Genomic DNA, 18869 nt, shown 5'->3' with positions numbered 1-18869 from the left:
CTATTAATCATCTTCAAAAATAATTAACTCAATAGCACTGTCCAATAAAAAATGGCAGCAAATCTCGTGAGCGCTAAAGTTTCTGTTTTTTACAGCATGATCGCAAAGACTTTCCCCAAGTCTTCCCAACGGTTCTACTTGGCACAAACATTAATTAAAAGCATAAAACCATATCTAAACAGAGGCTAGATGAATTATTTATTACTAAACAGGATAAAAAAGCAAGGAACAAAAATAAAGTTGGGTTGCCTCCCAACAAGCGCTATCGTTTGACGCCCCTAGCTAGGCATGATGATTTCAATGATGCTCACATAAATGATGATCACACGGATTCTCGGGGATCTCCTTGGAGAGCACTGGATTGCCCCAGGTGCCCACAACCAATCCACCCAGATGTGTGTTAAAGTAGCCACCTTAAATAAACCCTTAGTTTATAATAACACTCACAACTGTCATGATTCACTCAAACCAAACCACGTCTACGAGCGTAGCATAGCAATGTAAGCATAACATAGAAGTAACTCCCGGGGTTTGAAATAAAGGGCAATGATACGTCTCCAACGTATCTATAATTTTTGATTGTTCCATGCTATTATATATTCTGTTTTGGATGTTTAATGGGCTTTATTATACACTTTTATATTATTTTTGGGACTAACCTATTAACCTAAGGCCCAGTGCAAATTGTTGTTTTCTTTTGCCTATTTTAGTGTTTCGCAGAAAAGGAATATCAAACGGACTCCAAACGGAATGAAACTTTCGGGAACGTGATTTTTGGAACAAATGTTATCTAGAGGACTTGGAGTGAACGTCAAGAAACAACCGAGGAGGCCACAAGGCAGGGGGCGCGCCTACCCCCTGGGCGCGCCCTCCCCCCTTGTGGGCCCCTCGTGGCTCAGCCGACCTACTTCTTCCTCCTATATATACTCATATACACTGAAAACATCCAGGAGCACCACGAAACCCTATTTCCACCGCCGCAACCTTCTGTACCCAAGAGATCCCATCTTGGGGCCTTTTCCGGAGCTCCACCGGAGGGGGCATCGATCACGGAGGGCCTCTACATCAACTCCATGGCCCCTCCGATGATGTGTGAGAAGTCTACTTCAGACCTTCGGGTCCATAGTAATTAGCTAGATGGCTTCTTCTCTCTCTTTGGATCTCAATACAAAGTTCTCCTCGATCTTCTTGGAGATCAATTCGGTGTAACTCTTTTTGCGGTGTATTTGTCGAGATCTGATAAATTGTGGGTTTATGATCAAGTCTATCTATGAACAATATTTGATTCTTCTCTGAAATATTTTATGTATGATTGGTTATCTTTGCAAGTTTCTTCGAATTATCAGTTTGGTTTGGCCTACTAGATTGATCTTTCTTGCAATGGGAGAAGTGCTTAGCTTTGGGTTCAATCTTGCGGTGCTCTTTCCCAGTGACAGAAAGGGAAACGACACGTATTGTATTGTTGCCATCGAGGATAAAAAGATGGGGTTTATATCATATTGCTTGAGTTTATCCCTCTACATCATGTCATCTTACCTAACGCGTTACTCTGTTCTTATGAACTTAATACTCTAGATGCATGCTGGATAGCGGTCGATGTGTGGAGTAATAGTAGTAGATGCAGGTAGGAGTCGGTCTACTTGTCACGGACGTGATGCCTATATACATGATCATGCCTAGATATTCTCATAATTATTCGCTTTTCTATCAATTGCTCGACAGTAATTTGTTCACCCACCGTAATACTTATGCTATCTTGAGAGAAGCCACTAGTGAAACCTATGGCCCCCGGGTCTATTCTCCATTATATTAATCTTCCGTCAACAAGCTATTTCTATTACCTTTTATTTTGTAATCTTTACTTTTAATCTTGTTCATAAAAATACCAAAAATATTATCTTATCATCTCTATCAGATCTCACTCTCGTAAGTGACCGTGAAGGGATTGACAACCCCTTTATTGTGTTGGTTGCGAGGTTCTTATTTGTTTGTGTAGGTACGAGGGACTTGCGTGGCCTCCTACTGGATTAATACCTTGGTTCTCAACAACTGAGGGAAATACTTACGCTACTTTGCTGCATCACACTTTCCTCTTCGAGGGAAAACCAACGCAGTGCTTAAGAATTAGCAGGCAATAGGTTCTACCTCATCATCTACTTCCCAATACCCACATGTTATCAATCCTACTCATGCAATGCTTGAGGGTTGAAACTAATGCATAAAATTGGGTAATATGGGAATATGATCAAAGTGTTACTTGCCTTGCTGACGATCTGCAAACCCTAGAGACTCGTAGTAGCACGCTTCGCACTCCGGGAATTCTATCGCAAACAAACAATAGCATACATAAACAATCAAGCATAGATGCAAGGGTAAAACTCAGATGAAAAAGTCCAAATTGAAAGTTCAACTGAAGTGCTTTGATTTGCAAAAAGAATCAATCAAATCAGAGCTACGGAACTGAAACTATGATCAAAAGAACTTTGAATTCAAATCTGCTTGAGACCAAATTTTAAATTGTCAAAACCATGTTCAAGTTGATTAACTGGGAAGAGGGCTTTGAGACGTAGATTTTGGCATTGGTTTCACTGGATTTGGACAAACGGTTAAAAAGTTGCGAGGGTTTGAAGATCAGGGGCTAATCTGTGATAAAAATAATCGCGGATAGGTCCCTAGCGAAAAATAAAACAGAAAAGAAAAAATCTATCGGACGAACATCCGCTAACAGAGACTAACTAACGAATTCATTTGTTTCAGAAACTAATCTGACGAACGTTTGCTAATTAGCGAACTCAGAAAAAAAAAGATCTAAATCGGCGAAACCGAGAAAACCGAACCGATCTACTCGAAGAAAACCAGATCTAGAGTTTATAAAGAAAGGAAATGGACCGGAACAAAACCACGGTGGCGACGGATCAACAGCGACGGCGGGCGGTGGCTCTGGCGAGCGGGGCGGCTCGGCGAGGCGGCGGCATCGGCACGGGGTGGCGGCTACACGGCGGCAGCAGTGGTGTGGGGCGCGGCTGCGGCGGCGGCGGTGGTGCGGGACGAGGAGGAGAGGGCGGCGGGGCAAGGCTATTTAAAGGGGGTCGGGGGGCGATCCGACTTGGCCAAGGGGCCAAGCGGCGACGGCGGCGCGGTCCCGAACTCCCGCCGGAGTCCGGCGCGGTCACGGCTCGGGGAGGGGAAGGCGGTGGCGGCTGGGCCGTGGCCTGGCGCTAGCTGGGTCGGCCCAGTTCGGCGGCAAACTTTTTTTAATTAATTCCGCCAAAAGGAAAAATCCTAAATAAATATAAAAAAATTCTTAAAATGCCAAAAATAATTTTCACCGTCTAAATAAAATATTTAGAACAAAGTGAACATTTTTCTTGCCTAAAAATGCATATTTTTCTAATTCAAATAAAATAGTAATAAAATCCAAATAAAATTATTTATTTCATTTTAACATTTTTCCTTCAATATTTATTTTATTTTGGAGAAGTCATTTTATCTCCTCTCATTTATTTTGATATTTGAAATATTTGGAGAGAAAAATATTAAAACCAAAATGATCCTCTTTTCAAATTTGGGAAAAATCAAATATGAAAATAATGAAATCCCCAACTCTCTCCGTGGGTCCTTGAGTTGCTTAGGATTTCTAGGATCAAGCCAAAATGCAAATAAAATTTGCTATGCATATGATGACCTATGTGTAACATTCCAAATTGAAAATTTGGGATGTTACACCTAAGTTGTTGTTTCTTAAAGTTGGGGATGCGACGCTTATGTCAAAAGGCTTCAGCCTGATATGCTCTAATCCAAAGTGGAGAAGTGTGTCTTCATAGGATACCCTAAAGAAACTATTGGGTATACCTTCTACCACAGATCTGAAGGCAAGATCGTCTTTGTTGCTAAGAATGGGTCATTTGTAGAGAAGGAGTTTCTCTCGAAAGAAGTGAGTGGGAGGAAAATAGAACTTGATGAGGTAGTTGTACCTTCTCTCGAATTGGAAAGTAGCACATCAGAGAAAACCGTTCCTGTGGTGCCTACACCAACTAGAGAAGAAGCTAATGATAATGATCATGAAACTTTGGATCAAGTTACTACTGAACCTCGTAGGTCGACCATAACATGTACCGCACTAGAGTGGTACGGTAATCCTGTCTTGGAAGTCATGTTGTTATACAACGGCAAACCCTCGAACTATGAAGAAGCTATGATGAGCCCAGATTCTGACAAATGGCTTGAGGCCAAGAAATCTGAGATAGGATCCATGTAACATAACAAAGTGTGGACTTTGGTGGACTTGCCCGATGATCAATAAGCCATAAATGGCTCTTCAAGAAGAAGAGGGACTGATGGTAATATCACTGTCTACAAAGCTCGACTTGTCACAAAAGGTTTTCGACAAGTTCAAGGGGTTGACTACGATGAGACTTTGTCACGCGTAGTGATGCTTAGGTCTGTCCGAATCATGTTAGCAATTGCCGCATTTTATGATTATGAAATTTGGCAAATGGACATCAAAACTGATTCCTTATCGGGTTTCTTAAATAAGAGTTGTATATGATGCAACCAGAAGGTTTTGCCGATCCTAAAGGTGCTAACAAAGTGTGTAAGCTCTGGCGATCCATTTATGGACTGGTGCAAGCATCTCGGAGTTGGAATATATGCTTTGATGATGGGATCAAATCATATGGTTTTATACAGACATACGAAGAAACCTGTATTTACAAGAAAGTGAGTGGGAGCTCTGTAGCATTTCTGGTGTTATATGTGGATGACATATTACTAATTGGAAATGATATAGAATTTCTAGATAGCATAAAAGGATACTTGAATATGATTTTTTCATCAAAGACCTCAGTGAAGCTGCTTATATATTAGGCATCAAGATCTATAGGGATAGATCGAGACGCTTAATAGGACTTTCACAAAGCACATACCTTGACAAAGTTCTGAAGAAGTTCTTGCTTGTGTTGCAAGGTGTGAAATTGTGTCAGACTCAAAGACCGACCACGGTAGAAGATAGAGAGAAAATGAAACTCATTCCCTATGCCTCAATCATAGGTTCTATTATGCATGCCATGTTGTGTACCGGACCTGATGTGTGCCTTGCCATAAGTTTGGCAGGGAGGTACCAAAGTAATCCAGGAGTGGATCACTGGAGAGCGGTCAAGAATATCCTAAAGTACCTGAAAAGGACCAAGGATATGTTTCTCATTTATGGAGGTGACGAAGAGCTCGTCGTAAAGGGTTACGTTGATGCTAGCTTCGGCACAGATCTGGATGACTCTAAGTCACAAACCGGATACATATTTATATTGAATCATGGAGCTGTCAGTTGGTGCAGGTCCAAGCAAAGCGTCGTGGCGGGATCTACATGTGAAGTAGAGTACATAGCTGCTTCGGAAGCAAGGAGTCTGGATGAAGGAGTTCATATCCGATCTGGGTGTAATACCTAGTGCATCGGGTCTAATGACAATCTTTTGTGACAAAAGTGGAGCAATTGCCTTCGTGAAGGAATCCATTTTTCACAAGAGAACCAAACACATCAAGAGATGCTTAAACTCTATTCGTTAAAAGGTCAAGGATGGAGACATAGAAATTTGCAAAGTACATACGGATCTGAATGTGTAGACCCATTGACTAAACCTCTTCCGCGGGCAAAGCATGATCAGCACCAAGACTTCATGGGTGTTAAATTCATTACAATGTAATCTAGATTATTGACTCTAGTGCAAGTAGGAGACTGTTGGAAATATGCCATAGAGGCAATAATAAAGTGATTATTATTATATTTCCTTAATCATGATAAAGGTTTATTATTCATGCTAGAATTTTATTGATTGGAAACTTAAATACATGTGTGAATACATAAGCAAATACCAAGTCCCTAGTATGCCTCTACTAGACTAGCTCGTTGATCAAAAGATGGTTAAGATTTCCTGACCATAAACATGAGTTGTCATTTGATAATGGGATCACATCATTAGGAGAATGATGTGATGGACAACACCCATTAGTTAGCTTAGCATATGATCATTCAGTTTATTGCTACTGCTTTCTTAAATGTCAAATACATATTCCTTCGACCATGAGATCATGCAACTCTCGGATACCGGAGGAATACCTTGTGTGCTATCAAACTTCACAACATAACTAGGTGATCATAACGATGCTCTACAGGTATCTTCGAAGGTGTCTGTTGGGTTGGCGTGAATCGAGATTGGGATTTGTCACTCCGCATGACAGAGAGGTATCTCTGGGCCCTCTCGGTAATACAGCATCAGAAGAAGCTTGCAAGCAAAGTGACTAAGGAGTTAGTTACGAGATGATGTATTATGAACGAGTAAAGAGACTTACCAGTAACGAGATTGCACTAGGTACGGAGATACCAATGATCGAATCTCAGGCAAGTAACATACCGACGGACAAAGGGAACTATGTACGTTGTCCTAAAGGTTCGACCGATAAAGATCTTTGTAGAATATGTAGGAACCAATATGGGCATCCAGGTCCCACTATTAGTAATTGACCGGGGAAGCGTCTCGATCATGTCTACATCATTCTCGAACTCGTAGGGTCTGCACGCTTAACGTTCGTTGACAATATAGTATTATATGAGTTATGTATGTTGGTGACTGAATATTGTTCGGAGTCCGGATGAGATCACGAACATGAAGAGGAGCTTCGGAATGGTCCGAAAGTGAAGATTGATATATATATATATATGATGATATGGTTGGGCCAAGGGGTAAGGCCCATGGGGCTTTAGGTTGGTGCAAAAGGAAGTTTTGCGGAGGTCAGGGAACAGACGCCAGGGACCCTAGCATCTGGCCCTAGGCCAGACGCTGAGGCCCATGGTGTCTGGGCCAAACGCCAAGGACCGTGGTGTCTGGTACCGGAAACTGAGAAGGACTCTTCCTTGCATTCCAAACCGACTTTGAGGAGGCTCTTTCTCCAAGAAATGACCCCAGGGTTGAATATATAATAGAGGAGCAGGGCTCGCACTTGGGGGACACCACGATTCACCAAGCCATGTGCTAGCGCCCCCTCTCCCTCTAGTTCGTCCTCCGTCCTAAATCCGTTCGGCTTGGCGAAGCCCTGCTGAATAGTGTCACCACCTCCGTCACCATGTCATCGTGCTGCTGGAACTAATCTACTACTTCGCCTCTCTTGCTAGATCGAGAAGGTGAGGACATCATCGAGCTGAATGTGTGCTGAACTCGGAGGTGACGTGCTTTCGGTGCTTGATCGATACGGATCGCGAAGTTGTATTACTACATCAACCACCTTGATAAGCACTTCCGCTTAGCGATCTACAAGGGTATGTAGATGCTCTCCCCCTCCCGTAGCTATGTATCTCCATGGATAGATCTTGCGTGTGCATAGAATTTTTTTTGTTTTCCATGCAATGTTCCCCATCAGAAGACCCTAGAGTCTAAAACCCTAGAGTCTATCTTGCTCCCGCCGAAACACATATATCTCGACTCACCGAGAAACACTTGACATAGCCACTACCTAAACTCTAGCAGCCCGGTCTCACCGAGACGACCCTTCAGTCCCACCAAAGAGCACCTGCCAACCTTCTGGAACCTATCAATTTCATCTGGGAATTTTCAAGTGGTTTCGATCAGTCTCATCGAAGTGTGCAAAATGATTAGGTCATCACCCATCAGTCTCAATGAGCTGTTCTATCCGGTCTCACCGAAAATCCTAAAGTTCAAGCCTTCTGTGCTAATTGGTCTCACCGAGTGTTTCCACCTGGCCCCACAAAGTAGTTCATAAAGGTGTGTAACGGTTAGATTTTTTATGCTGCCAATATATATCCCACCCATTCCACCAACTGTAAGAGAACAACCAGGACGAAAACTATAACTTCCCATATCCAATTACTGAGAGAAAACCACCCACACCTATGTTGAAATCAAGGGATTCCACTCCAACCTTTGATCCTTGATTTCTAGCCTCCCAAGTTGCTTTCCACTTCAATCCTCCTCCTAGCACATAGTTGAATCTGCGAGAGAGTGATTGAGTGCTAAGGAGACTATCTTTTGAAGCACAAGAGCAAGGGTTTCATCATTAACAAAAACTTCTATTACCTTTTGGAGAGTGGTGTCTCCTAGATTGGTTAGGTGTCACTTGGGAGCCTCAAAACTTGTGGAGTTGAACCAAGGAGTTTGTAAAGGCAAGGAGATCGCCTACTTCATGAAGATCTACCCGAGTGAGGCTAGTCCTTCGTGGGTGTAAGCCATGATGGCATAGACAAGGTTCCTTCTTCATGGACCCTTTGTGGGGGGAGCCCTCCATGAACTCTCGCAACCGTTGTTACCCTCCATGGGTGGAAGTCTCCATCAGTGTGGACGTACGATAGCACCACCTATCGGAACCACGAGAAAATTCATCTTGTCTTCATTGGGTTTGATTTTCTTTAACCCCTCCTTTATGTTCATATTCAAAGTATTAGCTTTTCAGCTACCTACTATCTTAGTCTTGCATGTGTAGAGTGTGACAAGACTTGCTAAAATTGTTAAAACTTGCGAAGAACTAAAACTGGGATAAGACTAAGTTTTTATTGGCCAAATAGTCTAATAACCCCCTCTAGTCCTACTTGCGATCCTACAACTATACATGCGTGTTCAACATACTTCTATTGAAAGGTTAGACATGTCATCATTGTGGTGTCTAGGTTATATAAGCGCCACACTCTTCATGCATGTAATAAACATATGTAATGACCAAATACGACAGAAGTCATTATGATGTATATGCATTTTAACAATTTAATGCCATCCAAATTATCATAATACTCTCCCATGAATCTTTGGCAAATATATATGAAGAATCACTCAAATAAACCCTTCATGAAACCCTAATCGTCCAATTTTTCTCGTCCAATTGTTAAAAAAATTAGAACTGCAACATTGCTCGCCACAAGAAATGCCTTAAATTCGTATCTAATCCTCTAGACAGCACCAAAAATACCCTAGCTAGATTCATATCCGCACCTCCAACCCCCATCAAAACACCCCCGATCATTTAGAACACTTGTTGCCATGAAATATAACCCAACATTCACATTTACCACCACAACCAATACCAGAAATATCTTAGATACACATTTTAAATCCTAGACGTCACCAAAAGTCCACACATGCAACCAAAACAAACTTCGAAATATCTCAAGTTTACATTTACAACCCTATGTGTCACTAATGATACCCCAACTTCATATTAAGACCCTACCCACCACTATTTTCTTATATCTATCCTTTTTGGACATTTATAGTGTATACGGGGAATTCATGGAAAGAGAGCCCTATGTAAACCCTAGTTGCGTCCTTTTTATTCTCACTCATTCATGTGGAAAAAATCACATTACAACCCATAACCACTAAAATTTCCTTGAGCCCATGTTTACAACCGGTCGAGAGTTCATGTATATAGTGGATTGTTTTTGAGTTGGTGGCCATATCCGATGCTTTAGCCCCGCATGGTGGAAACAACGATTCTTTAGAAAGGATAAGGATGACAATTATAGTATGTACAAGTGTGTGACAAGCAAATTTGAGTGCATTTCATCAATGTATTTGCCCATCCTCAGAGACGTGTGGCTACCATGGCTTGGAAAGCCAATGGGCAGTATGCGATGGTGTTTTCTAGTTGGTGGTAAGTTGATCATCCTTGTCTAGCGACTGTGTTGGTGATGAGAGGATACAACAACATATGGTGACCACGCAACCACGTATGTCATGGTGAACATTCATGTTCATTTTCTTATTTTCATGTATCTTTTTGTATGTTGGTGGAACTAGGAGTACATCTCTCTAGAGACACATATATATACATGTCCTATCTCATACGATGTATGTTTATAAAATGAATTAATGCTGAAGGGCAACAACATATGTACTAGTATGCATTAAACAACATCCATATGTGTTCGTGCAAAAAGGCAATTGAAAAATTACTTTGTGTGTGAAAAGTGTTGTTGCATGATCTTCCTCGTCAGGGTGGCTTTAGAAATCCTTATGGAAAGCAATCAATGTGTATCTATGACACATAGTAGCTTTGTCACTTCGACCACCGATGATGGGATAATAGGCGACAATATGGCTTGCAAAGTTACAATGGTTCTTTTCATGCAAGTGCTTTAGAATTTGTGTGTAAGGTAACATGAAAGAGGATTACATTGACTAAGTCGAGCTATCGAGACATGTCCGTGTACCAGAAGGGTTGGAGATGTCATAATTGTGGTGTCTATGTTTTATAATTGTCTACTTCATGTGTGTATTCAACAAACATATAATGACCAAACATGAGAAAAGTTGTTATAAAATATTCTTCCATGAGAGGTTTTTCTTACAATTGGCGTAATTATCTCGGGTGAATCTATGTAAAATGTAGACACCTCAACAACCCCTAGTCGTGATAATGTTCTCTCGCACTTACAACCAAAAGAACCCTGGTTTAAAAAAACACCCTAGATTTAGAGATAATCCCTGGGCGCTATAAAAAAATATGTATTTACATGTACACCTTTAGCTGTGCCAAAAGTACCCTAGATTCACACTTTAAACCCAAATTGCCACCAAGAACACCCTACATTCACCTTCTCAGCTCTAATAGACACCAAAATATCATAGATTTCTACATTTTAAACCCTGGACGCCAGCAAAAGTTTGTTTTTACCATGCCGACAACCTTTGATATCACCCCAGGTTTACATTTACAACCCCTAGCCGCCACCGAAGATAACTAATCTCATGTTTTTAAACCCTGCCCGCCTTGTATTTTCCATGCTTATACCTTTGTAAATTTTTGCAATTTATACAAAAAATCATGAAAGACAACCCTCCTTAACCCTAGCCCTGCATTTTCTTCTCACCCATTTGTTTGAAATAGAATAATGCAAGGTTGTCAGAATCACGATTCTACGGCTTTACGATCCAAACTAACCCCTTTGGTTATACAATTTTGGTTTATAGAATCTATGATTTTACGATCATGATAGTTAATATTCTACGATCTGCAATCCTACCATCGGAGCTCCGATCCGATTCAAATCACCATTCTGACAACCTTGGAATAATGACAATACAACCCCCAAAACACTGAGATTACCCCCGGTGCACATTTATAGCCTACAAGGAGTACGTGGAGGGTTAGTTGAACAATCCTTCACTCACTGCGATGGATTGTTTAAGAATTTGTGGTCACTCGACATTTTTGGCTCCACATGACGATATTATCTCCCCTTCAGAAGCTTTGGATAGTAGTCACAAAATCTATAAATGTGCAACAAGCATATTTGGGTATCTTCCTACTGATGTTTGACGACCGTTTCAAAACTAGGATAGAAAGAATAAGGAATGTACCTCGTCATGCTCTTTTAGCGATGAATCTGATCACACCCTTGGGGACGAGTGGCTACCCCGACTTTTAAAATAAATGGTACACATTTAATGACATTTTTCTTGTTGCAGAAGATGGCCATCCACGTCATCCTTCTCTAACATCTAGTTTGGTGACGGGGGAGCATTGGCATGCAGCAACTCTGGTAACCACAAATGTCAACATGAATATTTATGCTCATTTGTCATTTCTCGAATCTGGTGTATATTTGCAGACGTAGGCATACATTTCTATATGTTCATATATGTACCTTTCCTTTTATGATCTCCTCACTTCATAATACAAACACACACACTATGTTGCATGTTTATAAAACAAACTAACAATACTAAAGGACAACAAAGTACATACCAGTATTAAAACCCGCACCGCAGCTTCATCCATTTGTAAAGAGTCAACCTTATTTTGGCATCCAATTTTATCCTCCATGAAAGCAATATTTGTACATAAAGTCAATTCATAGAACTATATGTTTTCCTATAGGTGTTGTTGCATGACATCAGTTGGTTGTTCTAGCTTCAGAAATCCTTGTGGGAAGCAAGCTATTCATACAATTTTTCTGAATGCTTATTTTGATACGAGTTTTCTAGAACCTTCGTACAAGGTAACACAAGAGATAGTATGATTTTCTTGTCCCATCACAAAAATTCTCACTTATAACCCTAGCCACCCAAACATGCTACATATTAATATACCAAGTTGCTAAAAAATACCATACATTCACATTTACAATCCCACCCAATGCCAAAAATACCCTAGATTCACATTTCAAGCCTAGCCGCCACCCAAAATTCGCATTTACAAACCCAATAACCTTTGAGATCACCTGAGTACATTTACAACTGTAGGTCGTAGCCATTGCGAAGATACTCTAACTTCACACTTAGAACCCTACCCACCACCTATTTCCCTGTCTATACCTTTTGTAGGCACATATAGTATATATGGGAAATTCATGCAAAAGCAACCATCCATAAACCCTAGCCAAGACCTTTTGTTCTCAACAATTTTTGTAGGAAATGATCACATTAGAACTCACCCAAACTACTCAAATCACCCCAAGTCTACACTTGTAAACCGACAAGGAGTGGGTAGAGGGTTCAGTAGACCAGTCCTTCTGTGGTTATGGTGTATTTTCCAAGAGTCAATAACCATCTGACACTTTGGCTCCATGCAATGCAACACTGGTCCTTGAAATAAGCTTGTGCGGGACAAATGTGATATCTAAAAGTGTGCGATGAGCAAATTTGGGTGTCGACAACTAGTAGAGATTGAAGTCTAGGCAGAGATTCAAGAGCGTCCATTGCTTTGTCCTTTTAGCGACGACTTCAATCGAATTCTCGAACAAGTGTGGCTATTGCCTATTGCATCGCATAAAGCCTATGGGCGACATGTGATGTTGTTTTTCTAGTTATTGTAAGATGGTCAACTGCTTGTCCTTTTCTAGTGCTTTTTTGGGGATGATGGAGCATGTTGGCATACCCTTGCAAGCACAAAATGTCACAATGAACATTTATTTTCATCTGGTATTTTCTTGTGTCTTGTCTATGTTGGTTGAAGTAGACATACCTCTTTGTGTATGACGTCCATGTTTCTTTAACAGAAAAAATGCTCGCCGGAATATGTCCGGCGAGGCTGCCGATCATGCTTCCACCAGTCGGGCTCTAGGACTGGACATAGGGGCGGAAGCCGACATGGGGCGGACGCTGGATAGTCCCCCTACAGAGGATGCGGATAGGCTATCTGCTACACATTCAGAAGTGGGGAGCGCAATGAATCATAGGCATCGTCGGGCCGTACTCCGCAACGCTTGCTTCCTACCAGAGGCATTTGATGCCTTCAATTCTGGAGAGGCGTACCTCCGTGCTGCTCAAAATGGTCTAGCCAGAGCCACGGACCAGTATGTAAAGGATGTATGGGTAAGAAAATCTGACGATTATATGTATCAGTAGCCCCTGAGACTTGAAACAGTTAGCAGAACTGATTTAAGGATCATCTTATTGTGCAGGTTCTTACAGAGAAGAATAGTCGACTATCACAGGAGCTGGAGGAATGCAAGACCCAACTTCGGGCCGCTGTTGCCGCATTGAAGGAACCTAAAAAGTCCCCATCTGGTAACATTTCTTTCAAAGAATGATAGGTACCATATAGTGTGTGGCATGGCTGCAGATCTAATAATAGATGTTGCAAATGAATCCGGAGAGAATCCGGAGGAGCAGCACGCCGTACGACACCTAAAGGCTGGCAAACGCGTGCTGACTGAGGTCAGGCGGGAGAAAAACAATCTCTAAGACGCCAATACCAAGCTGAGCGTGGAACTGAAAGATGTTCGAGCCCAGCTTGCGGACTCCGAGAAGGAGAATAAGCGGCTTCTACGCAGCATATTTAGTAAGTGCTTGAACGAACCCTTAATAAAGGGGACGGCAGAGAAGCCGGCTAACAGAGTTATGTCTGCAGGTATGCTGACGGGTAGTCCCGCGGAGGAGATGCCCGGGTCTGCCGGTGATCTTCTATCCTAGCTCTCACAACTGCACGAACAAGTTCGGCAAGTGATGCAAGGTATTGCCCAGGCCTTGTGGACATCCATCTCCCTGCCAGAAGGCGTTGGAGAGCTTGTGGAGAAGCTCAAGGGAGCACGGCGGCGCTTCTAATTATGGAAGATATCTACCTACCGTCAAGGTGCCGGGGAAGCCTGGGCCATGGTGAAGACGTGGTATACCAAGGCTGACCCCAATCACATGGCCGAGGTCGGACCTGTGGGGCCCGACGGGAAAGAGATCCCCGTTAGCTTAGTCTATGGGAAAGTAGAATTAGCCGCAAAGTATTCCCAACAGGATTGTAGGCTAGACCGCCTGTTGGATGGTATAGAAGAGGAATTTAGTCAGTCTACATGACTATGTAATTAAAGTGACATGTATAATGCCTTCTAGCCGGATTGTAGATCATTTGTCATGGCGGACCTTTTCGCTTCAACCTCGGGACCCGATAGTCCGGAGTGTATCCGAATACCCGCTCAGTTATATAAGAACCGGGGTATGCGGGAGACCAGGCGTAGGGGTCATTAGTGCTTGAACAGACAAGTGCCCAAATAGTTATGTTATATTACATGGGTAGTAAGAAACATCTTCCAGGGAGAATAGTTCCGTTAAGGGTTCCTTTCCCTGGGTACGCATGCCCTAAAGTGCATGTCCGGACTGCGAGAGGAAACACAGGAAAAAACATCTGGGGGCACGTATGGAAAATAAATAAATAAAAAACATCTTTTGTTCGCCGACCGAATATTCCCTTAAGAACGCTAGCTTTCGGCTTCACCCAGTCTGAGGTACACATCCGGCTGACCCGGCAGTAACAATCGCAAAGGTGCTCCCCTTATGCCCTAGCCGAATTAACGGGAACGTAGGGCATAAATACAAGAGCCACGCAACCCAGCTTGGCCAAAACTTAAGTCATATCGATGCATATAGTGGCGGAGAAAAGGTACATGCGGAAGAATAACACATGTGCAGGGCGTGAAGCCCGGATAGATAATTAAGCTTCTGTGTAAGAAGCCCCCAGGTATAATGAGCGCGGTTAGCGCATCTATAATGTGCAAGCGAGGCACAAGGTGGCCCTTGAAGGCCTAGAGAAAGAGTAAAAGAAAGAAAGAGAAAAAAGACAGATAATATATATTCAAAAAATGGACAGAGGAGGGAGACAAACATAGAGTCCGGCGCTAGGCGTAGAATCTTCGGAGCCTGGCTGTGTTCCATGGGTTCGGCTCAAGTCGATTATTCGATGCATCCCGCAGACGGTATGCTCCACCGGTCAGAACTTGGTCAATAATGAAGGGACCTTCCCATTTGGGCTCGAGCTTAGACTTTTTCTTCTCCGGCAGGCATAGAACTAACTCACCAACATTATAAGTTTTGGCCCGTACTTCTCTGCTTTGGTATCTGCGAGCCTGTTGCTGATAAAATGCGGAATGGGCTTTTGCCACGTCGCGCTCCTCCTCTAGGGTGTCCAGATTGTCCTGCCGATCGAGCTCGGCTTCTCTTTCTTCATACATGCGCACTCGAGGTGAGTCATGAATTATGTCGCAGGGCAGGACTGCCTCTGCGTCGTACACCATAAAGAAGGGTGTATATCCGGTACTACGATTCGGCGTGGTCCGCAGCCCCCAGAGTAGGGAGTCGAGCTCCTCTACCCAGTGCGTGTTAGACTCCGTTAAGGACCGCACTAATCTGGGTTTAATGTCGCTCATGATAAGACCATTTGCTCGCTCAACTTGGCCGTTGGTTTGTGGGTGATAGACGGAAGCATAATCGATCTTGATGCCCATGTTGCTGCACCAGAGTTTTACCTCGTCGGCCGTGAAGTTCGTGCCGTTGTTAGTGATGATGCTGTGGGGGATGCCATAATGGTGTACAACCCCGGATATGAAGTCTATCACCGGTCCGGATTCGGCTGTTTTAACAGGTTTGGCTTCTATCCATTTGGTGAATTTATCCACCATGACCAGTAAGTATTTTTTCTTGTGGGTTCCCCCCTTAAGGGGTCCGACCATGTCAAGCCCCCAGACCACGAAGGGCCAGGTAATGGGGATTGTTTGGAGGGCGGTGGGTGGCATATGGCTTTGGTTTGCAAAAAGCTGGCAACCGGTGCAGCGTTGGACCAAGTCCTATGCGTGTGCCCGGGCCGTCGGCCAATAAAAACCTGTACGGAAGGCCTTGCTTACAAGGGCCCGGGCTGCAGCGTGGTGGCCGCCGAGTCCGGTGTGAATTTCTACCAAAAGCTTCCGCCCTTCCTCTTCAGAGATGCACCTTTGAAGGACTCCGGTAGTGCTTTTCTTATATAGCTCTCCCTCGTGGACCCTGTAGGCTTTAGATCGCCGCACTATGCAGCGTGCCTCATTTTGGTCTTCGGGAAGTTCCCGCCTAGTTAGGTAGGCCAGGAATGGTTCTGTCCACGGGGCGATGACGGCCATTATTACGTGGGCTGAAGGTGTTATTTCGGTGGCAGAGCCTCCGATTATGTCAGAGTGTTCGGTATCAGGCGTTTTGGCCGGGTCCGGACTATTGTTATCGGTGTCCCCTTCCCATACCACCGATGGCTTAAACAACCTCTCCAAAAAGATGTTGGGGGGGACCGCGTCGCGTTTTGCGCCGATGCGGGCGAGGATATCCGCCGCCTGATTGTTTTCCCAAGCCACATGGTGAAATTCGAGCCCCTCAAACCGAGCTGACATCTTTAGGACGGCGTTTTGATAGGCCGCCATCTTCGGATCCTTGGCGTCGAAGACTCCATTTATTTGGGATATTGCGAGGTTTGAATCCCCATGCACCTCCAGGCGTTGAATGCCCACGGAGACTGCCATCCGAAGACCATGCAGCAGAGCTTCGTATTCGGCTGCGTTGTTGGAGTTTGTATACAGTATCTACAGTATGTACTGAACGGTATCTTCGGTTGGGGACGTCAGGACGACGCCAGCCCCTAGACCAGCCAACATTTTAGAGCCGTCGAAGTGCATGATCCAATTGGAGTATGCGTCGTACTCTTTAGGGAGTTCGGCTTCCATCCATTCGGCGACAAAGTCGGCCAATACTTGCGATTTAATGGCTCGCCGAGGTTTGTATGTTATGTCAAACGGGAGGAGCTCAATGGACGATTTGGCAATCCGGCCCGTAGCGTCGCAGTTTTTTATAATATCATTAAGTGGCACTTCCGAGGCTACTGTAATCAAACACTCCTGAAAGTAGTGTCGCAGCTTCCGGGATGCCATGAATACCGCATAGGCTATCTTTTGGTAATGTGGGTACCGTGATTTGCATGGAGTGAGGACGGTGGATACATAGTATACCGGCTTTTGAAGAGGGAATTTATGTCCGTCAGCTTCTTGTTCGACGACGAGCACTGCGCTTACAACTTGATGAGTTGCCACAATGTACAACAGCATTGGTTCGCCGATGTTTGGCGCGGCCAGGATTGGGTTGGTTGCCAGTATGGCTTTTATTTCTTCCAATCCGGCTGTGGCGGCGTCCGTCCACTCAAAGTGTTCGGTGCGCCGAAGGAGGCGATAAAGGGGTGATGCCTTTTCTCCTAAGCGAGAGATAAAGCAGCTTAGAGCCGCCACACATCCGATTAATTTCTGGATTTTCTTGAGGTCTGTTGGGGTAGCCAACTATGACAAAGCTCGAATTTTGGCCGGATTAGCTTCAATTCCTCTACCGGAGACAATGAAACCCAGGAGCTTTCCGGCTGGCACGCCGAAAACGCATTTTTCCGGATTGAGCTTGATGTCGTATATCCGGAGGTTGTCGAATGTGAGCTTCAAGTCGTCTATTAGAGAGTCTACGTGTTTGGTTTTGATGACCACATCATCTACGTATGCTTCTACTGTTTCGTCGATCTGTTTCTCCAGACATGTCTGAATCATGCGCTGATACGCTGTGCCGGCGTTTTTGAGCCCAAAAGGCATTGTGTTGAAACAGTATAGCACCCTCGATGCGGCTATATCTCCCATATGTCGAAGAATGACTTAGAGGCATAACCGCATTGAAAGCAAAGTCGCAAGTGAGGTAATCTTCACACAACCCATGTAATACATAAGGGAAAGATACATAGTTGGCTTACAATCACCACTTCACACAATTACATGAATAAAGCATTACATCATCCAAATACACTCAAGGTCCGACTACGGAACCAAAATAAAAGAAGAACCCCAAATGCGACACGGTCCCCGATCGACCCCAACTGGGCTCCACTACTGATCAACTAGAACGAAACAACATAAAGGACACGATCTTCGTCGAGCTCCTCCTAAGCTTGGTTGCATCATCTGCATGGTTCAACGGCACCTGCAAGCTAGTTTTGGAAGTATCTGTGAGTCGCGGGGACTCAGCAATCTCACACCCTCGCGATCAAGACTATTTAAGCTTATGGGTAAGGTAAAGGTATGAGGTGAAGCTGTAGCAAGCGACTAGCATATATGGTGGATAACCTATTCGCAAAAGAGAGCGAGAAGAGAAGGCAAAAGCACGGTCGAGCAACTATGATCAAGAAGTAATCCTAGAACAACCTACGTCAAGCATAACTCCAACACCGTGTTCACTTCCCGGACCCCGCCGAGACGAGACCATCATAGTAACACACACGGTTGATGTATTTTAATTAGGATGAACTTCAGGTTTTCTACAACCGGACATTAACAAATTCCCATCTGCCCATAACCACGGGCACGGCTTTCGAAAGTTCAAAACCTTGCAGGGGTGTCCCAACTTAGCCCGTCACAAGCTCTCACGGTCAACGAAGGATATTCCTTCTAGCGGGAAGACCCGATCAGACTCGGAATCCCGGTTACAAGACATTTCGACAATGGTAAAACAAGACCAGCAAAGCCACCCAGATGTGCCGACAAATCCCGATAGGAGCTGCACATATCTCGTTCTCAGGGCACACTGGATGAGCAAGACGTCGGGTAAGCCAGCCCAGAG

The sequence above is a fragment of the Triticum urartu genome, chromosome 2 (genome assembly GCF_003073215.2).
Source record: "Triticum urartu cultivar G1812 chromosome 2, Tu2.1, whole genome shotgun sequence".
Lineage (NCBI taxonomy): Eukaryota > Viridiplantae > Streptophyta > Magnoliopsida > Poales > Poaceae > Triticum > Triticum urartu.
Note: the sequence above shows the minus strand (reverse complement) of the source record.